Source organism: Tiliqua scincoides, chromosome 6 (genome assembly GCF_035046505.1).
Source record: "Tiliqua scincoides isolate rTilSci1 chromosome 6, rTilSci1.hap2, whole genome shotgun sequence".
Taxonomy (NCBI): domain Eukaryota; kingdom Metazoa; phylum Chordata; class Lepidosauria; order Squamata; family Scincidae; genus Tiliqua; species Tiliqua scincoides.
Window position 1 is genome coordinate 70,597,901 of NC_089826.1, and position 15,252 is coordinate 70,613,152.

The 15,252-nt window shown below is 42.8% G+C and overlaps 1 protein-coding gene and 2 pseudogenes across 1 annotated transcript in view; 1 reads left to right on the forward strand and 2 right to left on the reverse strand.

The window, feature by feature from the left end:
* The window catches only part of LIMCH1 (LIM and calponin homology domains 1), a 204,773-nt gene that overhangs the window by 130,145 nt on the left and 59,376 nt on the right, over positions 1 to 15,252 (reverse strand). The gene's annotated exons all lie outside the window — the stretch shown is intronic.
* Positions 3,036 to 3,152, forward strand: LOC136656175 (5S ribosomal RNA; annotated as a pseudogene).
* Positions 9,783 to 9,899, reverse strand: LOC136656273 (5S ribosomal RNA; annotated as a pseudogene).

Genomic DNA, 15,252 nt, shown 5'->3' on the forward strand with positions numbered 1-15,252 from the left:
AAAGTCATGGAAAATCTCCAGTTCATGCGCAGAGATTGTAATGCAGGGAGGTGAGTCCACATCCTGAACCATGACCTGTGTTTTCTTCAGGCTGATTGTCAGTCCAAAATCTTGGCAGGCCTTGCTAAAACGATCCATGAGCTGCTGGAGATCTTTGGCAGAGTGGGTAGTGACAGCTGCATCGTCGGCAAAGAGGAAGTCACTCAGACATTTCAGCTGGACTTTGGATTTTGCTCTCAGTCTGGAGAGGTTGAAGAGCTTTCCGTCTGATCTGGTCCGGAGATAGATGCCTTCTATTGCAGTTCCAAAGGCATGCTTTAGCAGGACAGCAAAGAAAATCCCAAACAAGGTTGGCGCAAGAACACAGCCCTGCTTCACTCCGCTTCAGATGTCAAAAGGGTCTACTAAGTATATTCTTTTAACAATGATAGTAAATGGGTACGTGTGGGTAGGACTGCAGACCAGGATTGTGAAAAATGTTCCTGCTTGATGATGTCACTTCCAGTCATGACATCACTTCTGGTGGGTCCTGACAGATTCTCATTCTAAAAAGTGGGTCCCGGTGCTAAATGTGTGTGAACCACTGGTATAAACCCTATAGAAAATTACATTGTTGATAAAATACAATATACCCCCATATAAATAGCCAAATTAATGCCATCAAACACAACTGTTGCCTGATGACTAAACAAAGCCATATTACACAATTGTTTTCAGCATGCATCAGTTTATATTATTGAGGCTTGACATGATCTACGGCATTAAGCTAACAAGCCCCAGGTGTTCAAACAGCTTAAGGTGAGGTTGAGAGAAAGAGAGGGGGAAAAGCAAAAGGTTACAAATAACTAAACAGACACTGTCCCCAGGTGAAATATTTCTTAACCCACAGGATATTGGAAGTCAACCGACTCAGCAATGCCAGTGGTTAATGAAACCCTGGCTTGCTCCTTGATGTGACTATCTGGTTTTTATGAAAGATGGATAGCAAGCAAAGAGGGGTGTTTATTGCCAGCAATTTATCAGGGATGCATTTTATGAAACACAGCTTGAAAAGATCATTTATCTTATAAAGGATACAGGGATCACACTTGATAAAGCATTCATTTATCTATGCATTTGCACTAAATAGCTTCCATATTGCTCTGTTTAGAGAAAAACAGTTAAAATATATGCACTTTGCCCTCCAGCAAGGATTGGCTTACATACCGAATGCCACAGTAAACTAAAATAGCCACAGAGATTATCCTAAAGACACAGAGGCTGATGGGTTTAATCCTAGAATACTCCTGGGAAAACTGCAAATTCTATGTCTTAAAACTGTGCCATTTGCTTCAGTGGAACTACTCAGGAGTAAGTGGCTCATGAACTGCAGTATGGTTTTTGCTGATCAACAGCTCTGAGCATCAGATTTCTTGTGTGGTAGACAGAGTTTGTAAAGAAGTATGCCTCGACAAATTAGCACATTCTTTCTCTCCACTTCATTTCCCACTTTCCCAGAAAGCCATTTGACAAGATTGGTATTAAATATTTGCATGAAACACACCATTAGTTCAGATTACCAAGAATCCTTCTTCTGGACAGTATCATTACCCAATTAGACTGGTGCTTTGGAATAAAAAGATCCGTGCTTGGTTCTCATTATCATCATAAATCATGAGCACAAACATCTTGTGGGATCTTTGGGAAGCCACTTCGGTTCATTCTCTCAAACTGAGTGAATAGTTCCTTTCTTCAGGCCCATTTCCCTCTTTTACATGCTGAACTCAAACTCTCAGAGCAGCTTGAAACAGAAGGACTACTGGGGGTTGGCAATCAGGCAGAGACAAGAACAACACTTTATTCCATTCTTTGGCTATCCATGCTCCTTTGTAACATTCCAAATGGAATCTGCTGTAGATCTCTCAAACTACCCCTGTGGATAGAGGTGGGTGAAAACAGTGATAATGAAATAAAAACAACCACTTTCTACACTTCTCATTTTTGTAAAAACAAAAAACCTCAAAATCTGCAAAACATTAAACCTGTTTTATTATTATTATTTATTATTTAAAGTGGGGGGGAATGCATGGGTAATGACTGAGGCTGTATCTGCTACTATACCACCTACCTATTACACTTTCATAGCAATTATAATTTGTAATAGTAATGTAAATTTTGAATAAAAACACATAATACTACTTTCTGCACTTCTAACTTTGGAAAACACTGAAATCTGTAAAAAAAATAAAACAGTTTTCTCCCACCTCTGGCTATAACAGATGAGTGTGGCTGAAACCAGCTTGTTCACCAAAGATTAATGTCTCCTGCTACCTGCAAATGCAATAGAGTTATTGTATGTATTTACTGGCTATGCACTTGACTCATGTGGGTTGACAGTGAGGCTCAAATAGCCTGAGTCTTCACCTTAGTGTACACTTCCCAGGATTCTCTGGACTGCCAGAGGTTTCCGTAGAAGGGATTGATGTGAAAAAAAAATGTGCCCTGATGACGGGAACTTTGCAAAGCACTGACATACAGCATTGTACAGTGCACAAGAATACTGAATATGTCAAGCAATTAGACAGTTAGTACTGACTGATTTTGGAGGACATTTCTAAGTTCTCATGGATAAAGCTTTTTACATTCACATTGTTCCTTGGTTAGCTTTTGCACTCATCTCTACTCTAGCAATCTCTTGCTCTGCAGTGCGTCATTTTCCATTGTGATGGAATGGGATCTGCTGATTAGTTGCTTAGCCAGGCTGTACAGCTTTAGGACTCTGTGAAGTATGATTCCTGTTCTGTCATTGATGCAATGAAGCAAAATAAAGCAGGAATGGATTTTGTTGCTTCTGGGCCGGGAGGATTGGTGATTGCTTAATATTGCGGGTGATACGTAAAAACTATTATGCTGAGTATTCGTCCCCATCAGTGGTGGTGTAAATCTTTGGATCTGGTTTCTACAGTTGATTGCTGAGCTCATTAATTGCAACAGACAACATGAACCTCGGTTTTCCTTTTCATGTTTCTTAACTACTCTTATGAGAAAATATGCAAGTCATCAACTGTTACCCTGCACATGCCCAATCTCGTCTGATCTTGGAAGCTAAGCAGGGTCAGGCCTGGTTAGTACTTGGATGGGAGACCGCCTGGGAATACTGGATACTGTAGGCTTATACCATAGTCTTTCGAGACTGAAGGTTGCCAACCAGGCAGGTCTGTGTAAAAGAGAAGTGTTCTGCATTCCCCTTCACAAGCAGTCATCTTCCCCCCCTGCTCCTCCCATGCAACATAGCAATCCAGCACTGTTCCAAAAGTTGCACTTCCTCCACCCTATCAACATGGCATCCCCAAAGAGACTGCATGGGTACCAAACCGATAGTGTCTATAAAAATTCTGCACAATAGTTAATTTTTTGAAAAGTGCACATATGCACCAAATACGGCTTTCCATGCTTCCCTTTTGTGGCAGTCATCTAATGGCAACCAACAGGGCAGGAAGCTTCTGTCTCTAGGCAACTATTAAAAACACAACTGAAAAATTAACATTCTTTACCCAAATAATCCCAATTCTGTGCCGATTCTGTGACCCATTTAAATTATGCAATGGGCAGCACAGTCTTAACTTGTGCTGGAACAGGCAGGCCGGCCGGCCAGCCGGCTGGCTCTGTATCCAGTGCATGTTTGGAGCTGGCTGTGGTTCAGTCTGAGGCAAGGGAAAAAAATTCCCCTTACCGCAGGTAGAACTGCAGCAGCCCCAATGGGTCTACTTGAATCTGCGCCACCTAAATTGGTGGTGCAAATCTGAGCAGCCCAGAGCTGCCCTGGGATGTCCAGGAATAGGGCTAGGATTTGACATAAGTGACAGATCCTGGCCCCACCTCCCGCTCCCAGCCTGCCCATGGTCACGCCTGCCTTCTGGTCGCGCAACTTCCGGTTTCATGGAGGAACCCGGAAGTCATGCAAGAGACACAACTTTCCCTCAGTCTGAGTCTTTCAGAGGCAGCGCTCAGACGTGTGCTGCCTCTGGGAGGCTCAGACAACCCTCCAACATGTGGTCGTCGGATATGCAATTCCGGCATAAGCCGGTAGGTCGCTAAGAGTGCACAACTGTATTCCATTACACTGCGTTGCATTCAGCACTTCTAGTGGCTGAATGAGATATATACCCAAAAGTGCATCCTTTGAGTTATTTTTGGCCTCAAGAGGCTGGGGAACCATGAGATAAAATCTTCTGGTGGGCTGGCTTTGGCCCACAGACGAAGGTTCAGAGACCTCTGCTCTAAAGCAGCAGTATCCAAACTGGAGATTACTGCACACCAAAAACAGCCTCCCCAGCAGGATCAGAGCCTAACATTTCACCAGGGAGCCACTCATCTTTGTGTCTGATCTCCACCAAACCTCACACCGGCCAGCCACATCTGCCCAGAAATCCAGGTGCAAAGCCTGCTGGGGGCAAAAAACAGAAGCGGCTGGTTGGCACAAGGTTTGGGGGAGATAGGGAGCAAAGATGAGAAGCTCCCTGCAGAATGGCAAACTCCATTCTCACAGAGAAGGGATAGCATGGGCTGTAGTTTGGACAGCCCTGCTCTAGAGTGCGTTAGCTCTCCTTCCCCATGATCAGCATTTGTGGGGGGACTGGGCTACAACACACCAGATGGGGATTTCCACAGATGCAGTAAAGGTTCAGAAGTTCCCCATCCCCACCACATCTATCAGGAAAAGTAAAACAAGATGGTCCATGTGTTTGCCCAGTTCTGTCCTCCCAAAGAAATGGAGGCACATCACACAAACTAGAAGTAGGGATGTATGCCACCCACTCTGAATCTTAGCAAGTATGCAAGGTGAGAATCCTTAAAGAATCTGCAGACAGGACAGCATAAATTTTGGTGAGGTGGCAGTTTTTGATAGCTTGGTCATTAAAAAAAAAACATTCTATGAGCAGGAAAACCAAAAACATGGGTTTTTTGCTGCTGCGTATGCTTCACTAGTCCTTAGAATGAGCCACATATGACTGCCACTTGTCCTCTTTTTTATGTGTACCATCTTGCTCCTTCTGCATATTTCAGCCTATTTTGCTTTCAGTGGGACTTATATACACAGCAGGCTTTCACCATCTTCAGAAAAACATGTCCGAAACCAATTTCCTTCCAGTAGATTTCTCCTTAGTTCACACAATTTAGCAATGAAGACAATAATTGGATGTAATTTTTTTTTTATTTGGTCTGCCTGGGGCAGCTATCCGTGGCTAGCGATGCAGTTCTAGACAAAAAAGTGGAATTATTTATCAATTTCTACATAATCAGGGATGAAAACATACATCAATTCATTATCTGGTGCCTCCAATCAGGATTGTCTGAAATGCTGTCAAGTGGCATGTGCTCCATTGCTTTTGTTTGTCCCTGCTGCTCGAGATACGGGGAAGTTTTATTGACAGGGCGCAGAGTGGGGAGATATTGGCTGAAACAATAACCAGCTCTTTTTTCCCCCATTGTTAGAACACCTGCTGCCTCTGTCAGTACAGGCTCATCCATTATGCAACACGCCGGTGGTGATGGGACCACAAGCAGCAATTGACAAACAGAGTCTCAATGCAAAGGGACAAAAAAGGGGGCAATTTCTCACTTTGCTTTTAAACATGTGATCTGCTCTTCCAAGATTTCAGTTTATATCGCTGCTGCTTGTTTTTACATAATAACTGGCTGCTCAGCACCAGGGTCCTATAAAGGAGAGGCAGCCAAGCACAACTGGCTGGACAGATGCAATTCAGTTGCTATTGAAATCAATTACGAAAATCTTCCACTGTACTCAGTGTGGAGTCAGGACAGCACTCCAAATGTGACCTCAGTAACAGTGCATAGGCCAAATGCCTTTCAAGCCAGGAATGCTGCCAACACTCAGCCATCATTTTTAAATGTATACAGGTGCAGCCTCCATATCTGTGAGGAATGTGTTCTCGGTACCCTCATGGATACAGAAAACCACGGACAACAAAATCCATTATTTTGACCCCTTAAACCCTCCAGAGGCAACCACGGCCTCTGCAGGCTTCAGAAAGGCCCTTAAGGGCAAAAAACTGCTACGTTTTCATGCCTTATAAAGTATTTTGAGGCCCAGAGACATTAAGGCACTCCTTTGGTCCAGGGGACTCAAGTTGAGCCAGATTCACAGACATAAAATCCACAGATAAATAGGGTCCACCTGCACATCCATTTTAGAATGTGTTATAACACATAGGATCAAGGCAAGCTTGCAAACATCCACTCACCAGTGCAAGGAAAATTTTCCTCTGGGCAACAAGGGCAGTATAATGACAGTTAAGAGCTACGCCAGGGCTACAGTGCAGCAGGTGCCAGAGAAGATGTAAAAGGCAATGCATGTGCGCACACAGACATAGAGTGTGTTCCTATATGCACAAATGGGTGGCCTGCTGCAATAGGGGCCCTGTGTCACATGAAAGCTCAGTTAATGGCCCACTGATTGGTCAATATGTTGCAGTCTCCCAGGTAGAAGCTTCAAGTTTGTGGTGCTTCAGGATACTGAGTGCCTCATGAGGTTTCCTCTATGTCCCTAACTGTGGTTAAGTGACTAGACAGCAGAGGTCAGGGAACTGGGTTCCAGACCTCCCTCCATCTCCTCATTTGTTTCTGCCACAGGTGTTTCTGGCCAGTCAAGTGAAAACTGAGGGTGATGTTGGTTACAATAAGTGACCTGGCAGGATGTGAACTTGCTTGTCTGGCTCCTACTCTGAGGTCCAAATCCTAACCAACTTTCCAGCACTGGCATAGTGGTGCCAATGGGGCATGTGCTGCATCCTGCAGTTGGGTGGCACTCACAGAGAACTCCTCAAAGTAAGGGAATGTTTGTTCCTTACCTTGGAACTGCATTGCCCTTATGTCAGTGCTGAAAAGTGGGTTAGGATTGTACCCTGAGTCTCTGGCAGTGCAGTACCCTAGCTTGCCCAAGTATTGCTGGGGATCCCTTGTCCATTCCCTCCATTGGCAGGAGGGTCCCTTCCAGCTGGTGGACTCTCCCAGAAGGGCTCAATCCTTTCCCCTGGAGAGGCCTGTGTGTTCACTTTACATGCCTGCCCTTTCCAAAAGACTTATCTTCTTTCCCTTAGTCCCCTGCAGTTAAAAAGGTATTTCTTGGAAGTTTGTGTTTACTGGAGAGGCATAAGGGATATGGACGCTAAATGCTAGGATCCCTGGCAGTTCTCTGCTACTCTGTTCAGACATAACTCTTACCTCTGTGTTGACCGTTGAAGGATAAGCAGGACTTGGCAGAGGGAAAGATTTTGGCCCACTGGCCTCCAATAGTTGAACTCTTATATATCATTTATATTTTAATACTACTGAGAATACACTTATTTACTATACTAGCATAGTACATTATATGCAACAGCCAATATGCCACATTAGAAATATTTCCACAATAATAGAAGTGCCTTGAGCAAGTTTTTCAAAAGTGCAGATCATTATAGCTTGCATTACCATTTTTTAAATAACTCCGAAGTGTATTGGAATAAATGTACACAAAGATGCTCAAACCCAAATTATTATTATTTTTAAAACCAGCTTGAGAAGAATCCAATTGCTCCCAGAAAGTGTTCCGTCTCTGCTGACTCTCCGGGAACAAAGAGTTACACAAGTATGAGGATAACCAGCAGATATGCCTCTCTTACGCTACGCAACAGCCATCCTTCAGTAACTGTTTCCCCAGAAAGGATTCTTGGAGTCAGGGTGGTAATTGGCCCAGAAAAAAAGTTCACAAAAATACTAGATTAAAAAGCAAACAACGCCAGATCTCAGGACATTTATCTATCTACAATAGGAGCAGCCAATCTGCTGCCAAATCATGTCTCTTCTCACTACAATGTTGTATGTTACACCCCTCCTTAACTTCCTTCACTGGCTTCCTGCCGACTCCCAATTCCAGTATAAGTTCCTTGTCCTTCTCCTCAAAGCCCTCTGAGATCCTGGTCTTCCTTATCCTACCTTCTCTGCTCTCATATCCCAGTACCCACTACCTGCTACCTTCCCTCCTCCAGCTTCACCGCTTTTACGTCCAAAGGTCTCTTGCTCCCCCTTCCTCCCCCTTGCTTCCCGATGCTTACAGCTGCCTCTTGCATGATGCATGATGCCTGCCCTCTTTCCACCAAGGCCCTTCCTAAAAAACATTTTTGTGAAGACTCTAGTCTAGCTCAATGTCATAGTTTCCATTCCCTGCTGCACACTGAGATGGCGCTAAAATTGTCAAGGCACCCCCCATCAGGTTTTTTGTTATAAGACACATTGCACTGCTAGTCTGGAGGTTCAAGTATCCCAACGGCCCTACTAATAAATGATCTGCACTCAAACTCCTGTGGCACACCTGCGGATCATTCGTGGCACACTATGCGGATGAAAATCGCTGATCTATTTCAGTGTATCATATAAACATGTAAAATATTTCTATACAAATATATAGTATTCTGTATTTCTAGAACAAATGATGAAAAGTATTTTAAGCATGTATTAGTTTTTTCTCATGTCACACCATCCTATGCTGTTTACTCAGAAATAGGTTCCACTGTGTTCAGCGGAGCTTACTCCCTGGAAAGTATGCATAGGATTGCGCCCTTAATTTGTTTAGTGAAAAACTTGCTAAGAGCCAAAATGTTTTCTTTGTACTGCACTTTCAAGCCACATGCCAGGACACACTGAGATTGACTTCCAGGCTAATAAAGAAAAACGATGGTGTGGTCTTTGGTCACAATTTCAAAGCGAGATAACTCTTTAAAGTTTGTTTTATGTCAAGGAGTTTACAGGCTGCCAAAACAAAAGCAGATTTAGATGAATTAAATGTGCTCCTGAATGTTATTTAGCATACCCACAAGCTCTGCTTGAAGTGTTTCTTGCACTGCTGCCTATACCACATCCTGCAATTGATTATCGAGGATTCTTTCTTCATCCTGCTCCTGTCCATTGAACGTCACTGGGAAATTCGGAAACAGAAAATGCAAAGCCCTGCCATAGATGCACAAAATAACTCTCTCCCCATGTCTTTCTTCATAGCAAAGTAGGCCATTAATTGTTGTAGGACCTCAAATTCTCTTTCGGGAAATTTGGTTCTCCAAATACATCTATTTCATAACATCTGGATGTGTCTCTCAAAACAAAAGATGTGCTTTAGTTCACAGGACCACAGAAATGGCAAGAAAGCATCTAACTTTCCCACAATCGTGCGTTTTCTGGTAACCATCTGACCTAACCCACATGGATGGTCAGTAAGGATGCCAACTCTCTGCAGTTATTACTGGAGATGTTTTTTAAAATATGACATAATGCTGAAAATTCCTGAAGGCTCTTTTAAAATCTTCAGAATTGCTTTCATTAGGCTCCTGGAGATTATCTTGATTTGTAAAGACTCAAGACCAATCCTGGAAGGATTTCAACCCTAAGGGTCAATCTCCTTTTATTCAATATTTCCCGAGTGCCAAATTTGCCACTAAGCTGCTTATGCAATGTATGACAGTATGCAACACAGAAGCAATATGAAACAGGGAGGCATGAAAGAATGCAGGAAACAGTGTCTATTTTTATTTATTGATTTTATTACTTATATACCACTTTTCTTCAATGCTAGAACTCAGCGCACTTTACATGGAATTCCCAGGCAGTCTCCCATCCAGGCACTGGCCAAAGCCAGACTGGCTTAGCTATAGCAATGTGGACTGCTACTAATGTGGATAATCGTGGCTGCCTCATATGTCTTCAGACCAGATGGTGGTTGGCAACCTTCAGTCTCGAAAGACTATGGTGTAAGCCTACAGCACCAGGTATTCCCAGGCAGTCTCCCATCCAAGTACTAACCAGGCCTGACCCTGCTTAGCTTCCGAGATCAGACGAGATCGGGCATGTGCAGGGTAACAGCTGCTGCTATATTTCTGTGTATTTGGCAGTAAAAGCTAACTGAGTTAGCCAAGATGTTTCCCATTCATTTCCCTACACGATTTCTTATCACACATTCTTCCCACCCTTGCACCTCTGCAGAGACCCAGAAAAAAGGACAGTTGCTGTTCACGACTTATGGGTCGGGGAGAAGGTCCAAAACCCTACCTTGGCTACTTTTTGGATTGTGCTACTAATGTGAATAAAACTAATATCGTATTGCCGGGCCTTCATACCTTGCTCATATCAAAATATAGCACATGTTAACTGCTGATCATGAGCATATAGATTTTAAAATGATGAACAGAGTACGTAGGTGGTCCTGGCAATCGCAGCATGCAATCATCACAAGCTACCAAACATTGCAATCTTCTTCACAGTTTGGCTCTGCCCATTCAGCTCACACTGCCTACCTCAGTATTACCCTGGGGAAAATTAACCGATAACTAAGAAAACAACTTGAAACGGATGTTACACAACTGTAGCAAATCCACACATGTAAGACATACCACCCCTTGCTAAATACTGCCTTCCAGATGTTGATGTTCCCCTACAAACCTCTCAGCGCCATTTTAAAGTCATTACAGGCACCAGATGGCCAAGTTTATAGTTCGGTTTGGTTTATAATTATTTACAATTGCGAGATCAAGTTTGTGAACTTGACCCAGCAGCCCATTAGCACTTTGCAAAGATGGAAGAAGTTATAGCTCTATAAAACTTCCCTAGAGAAACTTGTACCAGGAGGATCATCCTCTAAAGCTGAATAAATCTAATTGGGTTTTTTTTTTCACCCTTTTCTTCTCATTTCTTTCCAAAATAGGAATGAAACAATGGTACACCAGGGAAATTCTAATTTACATTTTAAAGGATATTTGTGCAATTCATTAGGATTCTTCTTGAACTTCAACAATTTATTAAATTTACAAAATGCATTACATCAAAAGGCATATTAATAAAAGCCAGGTGGGTTTCTTCTATTGAGATTCTGATCTTCAAAAAATGAGAGGTACTTTCAGACTGTTTCCCCAGCAACCACCATCATCCAAATGGATTTGTAGAAGTGAAGGGTGATAGGGTGGGAAGAGAGATGCCTTTCAAAAGAGATGTTTCAGCTTGGCATAGTTGTACCAGAGTTAAACACTTCTACTAAGGGCACAATCCTAACTTGTGCTGGAGCAGGCAGGCAGGCCAGTCGGCCTAACCAGGGGGTTAGGACTGCACTGCATGTCCCACTGATTGCAATATTGGAGTGAGAAGTTGCTTAGCTCTGTGAAATCAATAGGACTTAAAGCGTGTTTGTTGGCCTTATATGGCGTTACGTTGATGGTCTGTCCCCCCCCCAAAGTACTGTATACACAAGGATCTTCCTAGTCCTTCTGTAATAGCCACTAGCACCATATTTAGCCCTATGTGGCTTATATGTAAATCACAGCCGAATCCTATTGGGCTGCCCCACATGCAGAACTTGCATACTGCTGGCAATGGCTGCTACAAAGCGGCCGTAAAGCGCACTCTGGTAGCGCGCACTGCCAGAGAACTAACCGGAAGGCCAGAGCCTTCTTGCCACAGGATGTGGTGACGGCATCTGGCCTGGATGCCTTTAAAAGGGGATTGGACAAGTTTCTGGAGGAAAAATCCATTAGGGGTTACAAGCCATGATGTGTATGTGCAATCTCCTGATTTTAGAAATGGGCTATGTCAGAATGCCAGATGCACGGGAGGGCACCAGGATGCAGGTCTCTTGTTGTCTGGTGTGCTTCCTGGGGCATTTGGTGGGCTGCAGTGAGATACAGGAAGCTGGACTAGATGGGCCTATGGCCTGATCCAGTGGGGCTGCTCTTATGTTCCCACACATACCAGCAGATCTATGGAAGAGGTAAACCAGTAGAGGGGGTTGGAGGGAGGGAGGGAGGGAGGGAGGGAGGGAAGGACTTGAATGTGGCTGAGCATGAGCAGAACCACAGGAGGAGGTGGACAGAATGGGGCAGCAATGGGGATGGGGAGAAGGGTATATCAGGCCCAGGAGGGAGGCTGGATCAGCTGAATTAAATTGTTTTATTTAATTGCTGTGTTTTGTTTTATACTTGATATGCTCATTTTTATTTTGTGGTTCCTTTAGGGCGGTAGTTCCCAAACTTTTTTAACTGGCAGCTTCCTTGACTTACTGGACCATTGGCCATGGCTTCCCATTATGACTACAATCCTATACATTGTATAGAGAAGTGGTTTATTTCTCAGGATTCTGCTGCTCCCCTGGCTGGTTTCTGTGGCTCCCTGGCGAGCCAGGGCTCACAATTTGGGAACTGCTCTGGGGACTAAAAAGCAGGATATAAATCTCTAAATATATGCACATATACACTCATACTGGACATGCAACATACAACCAAATTAAAAACCTCAGTAAAACAAATAAACACGTAAACAAATGTATACCAATTAAAAGTGCTGAATCTGCAGTCTTCATGTGAAAGCTCCTGCAGACCTGCAGCTTGCTTCACTTGACAACACAGGAAGTCCACTTCCCTTGATCTAACGATGTAATCAACCAAGGTTCCTCCATTTTTACTGCCCTGCTTTTGCCACCCCCTTAAGTTATCAGTGTCAATGAATTTTCTTTCAATCACTTTCCAGACTAGGATACAAAGAACTCAGTTTATGCCTAATAAAAGTTGACTTGACTTGACAACTGAATTCAACTGTGGTTTCAATTGTACTAAGAAAACAAATCTCACCATGAAGACTCTAAAAGTATCTAAGCAACAGTGGACTCCATATCTTTTTTTCCAACAACAAATGGCTACAGCCTTAAAATACATTTACAGAGTAGTAAGTCTTGCTGATTCCCATACAACTTCCTTCTGAATATGTTTAAGAATCCAGCCTTAGACAATTTTACAAAGAAACCCTATGATAGCAGAGCTAGAGAAAGTCACAAATGTCCTATTGAAATTAATGCATCACAACTAACTTGCCTCTTTAATGTAAACTATGTTCAGCATAATCAATGACAGAAAACATTCCTTCAACCAAGCCAGGTTGCAAAGGTTAAGCTTTTTCTATTATACTATAGAACAGTGTTTCTCAAACTGTGGGTTGGGACCCACTAGGTGGGTTGCGAGTCAATTTCAGGTGGGTCGCCATTCTTTCAATATTTTATTTTTAATATATTAGATTTAATGCTACGAAGGTATGTGACTGCATTTGGGAAAATGTTACAGATCTGTACATTTAACAGGCTACTATGAAGGTGATTTAAACAATGATAGTAAATGGGACTTACTCCTGAGTAAGTGTGGGTAGGATTGCAGCCTAGGATTGTTAAAAAAAAAAAAATTTCCTGCTTGATGACGTCACTTCCGGTCATGACATCACTTCCGGTGGGTCCTGACAGATTCTCATTCTAAAAAATGGGTCCCAGTGCTAAAGGAGCAAGAACCACTGCTATAGAAGGATAAAATATTATCCAGCTTGCTGGGGGAAAAAACAGCAACTTCCAGAGTAAAAACATATTTTAGAGCTAAGAAGAAATCGCATTTCTGTGGAACTGTTCCCCTCACCATGAAAAAAGCCCTTTAGTTGGACAGTATTTTGAAGAGTACAACCAACTGCTAAAAACACTGGCAAGAGGGATTCATATACCATGCAGGAGTTTACCTCCCTTGAAGCAGCAAGAGTCACTTTAAGGGAGGCAAAGAGCAGCAAGATGTGTTTCTTAGCAAGATTCCTTCCCTTATCTTGCCAGGAGGCAGTATTTTTCCCTTATGGGAAGACTGACCTTTCAGAGAAAACCTGGTGCTCCCCAAAATGGTGACTTTCTCTGCAAAATACAAACCCTGGGAAAATCACTGATAGAATTTTCTGTTACCTCCAGGTGGAAATATATGGGAAGGTTCATTGCCACTTTTGAAGCAAGTGGTACAACCACAATGCAAAGTCATCCCTTTCAGTGCATTAAGTTTAGTGGATGGGGCTGCTCACTATATACTGTACAGGGGGTTGCACTGCGGCTTTAACCATGAACAGAGTCCCTGATGACTTCTCAGTTCTAATCTCTCAAATCAATTTTTCACAATCCTTTCCTCAGCCATAAGGCAGTGAAGTCTACTTATGTACACCTAGCTTTCTCCACTCCCACTTTTAATCAAAGGGGAAGAATGAGGAAACTGGCATATGCATCCCGCTATGGGAAAAGATAAGAACAGGGATTCATAGCCAGGGTGCACATGTATCATTCCCCTTCATCACTCACATATTGCCCCTTCCGGTCCTCACTTCTGCAGTATTTCATATAAACATCCTAGCTGCGATTGATATACTGCACACTCTGCAACAGTTCCCATCTTTGTAAGTCTAACTAATGCCAGTATTGTGGAGGCACATGAAACGTACTTATATTTTGAGGGGAAATGTGGGTAAGTAAGATGGGATGGGTCCACTAAAGCAAGCCAGAATGTGATGATCTAAGGCAAGAGTTGGAAAATCTACTATTAACTAATTGGAAAATGGGGAGGTGGGAAGAGGACCCAGGAGACCATCTGCAGCCATATGGTTTGGATTTCTAACAGCAAGAAGTTGCCTGGCTGACGCCAAATCTACAGACGATTTACTTGCTGATTTTGTTCAGATGCCTATTTTATCATTTTTCATAGGACGGAAAGAACCACTCAAAGGAGAAATCTTCAAACTGGCAAACGTCAGGGCAAAACCTAGAGCCAATGACTGTCAACAAGCTGTAACACAGGAGTGGGGTTTATTAAATCTGTCCTTGTATTAATGGATTACAACTAACACACAGCAAGATATATACCATCCATGTTTTGATGCTTGCACCAGATAGTGTAACCAATGATTTCATTTAGAAGGAAAAACAATCTGGTTAGCAATTCTAGCTAAAGCCTATTCACCCTTCTTGGTGAACTTTACCATTCCCCATATTTAATCGTACATGTTGAAAAGACCCAACCTGAGAGCTGAGCTTTGATCATTACATCTTTTAACACTGAAATTACATAAATGCTAATCAAAGTGATTAAACAAAATCCAGAATTTATTAGTTCTTTAAACTCAAAACAATAACCTATTTCAGATGGAATGTAGTTGAAGCTGACGTCAGGCTTGCTTTAATTGTACTCGGAATCCCTGTTACCCTGCAAAAAAAAAACTTCAGACTATTGAAACAGTCCATTTTAATCTTCATCTGCAAACATGAAAGCTGGATCAGAAACTAGCTCTTTTTACTGAGCATGGCAACACTAACTAACACAGCCCAAAGGGGCCATTTGTGAAAGCAGATCACAACAAGAGCACTTAATGAGAACACCACCTCTAAGCTAATTCTGCCAA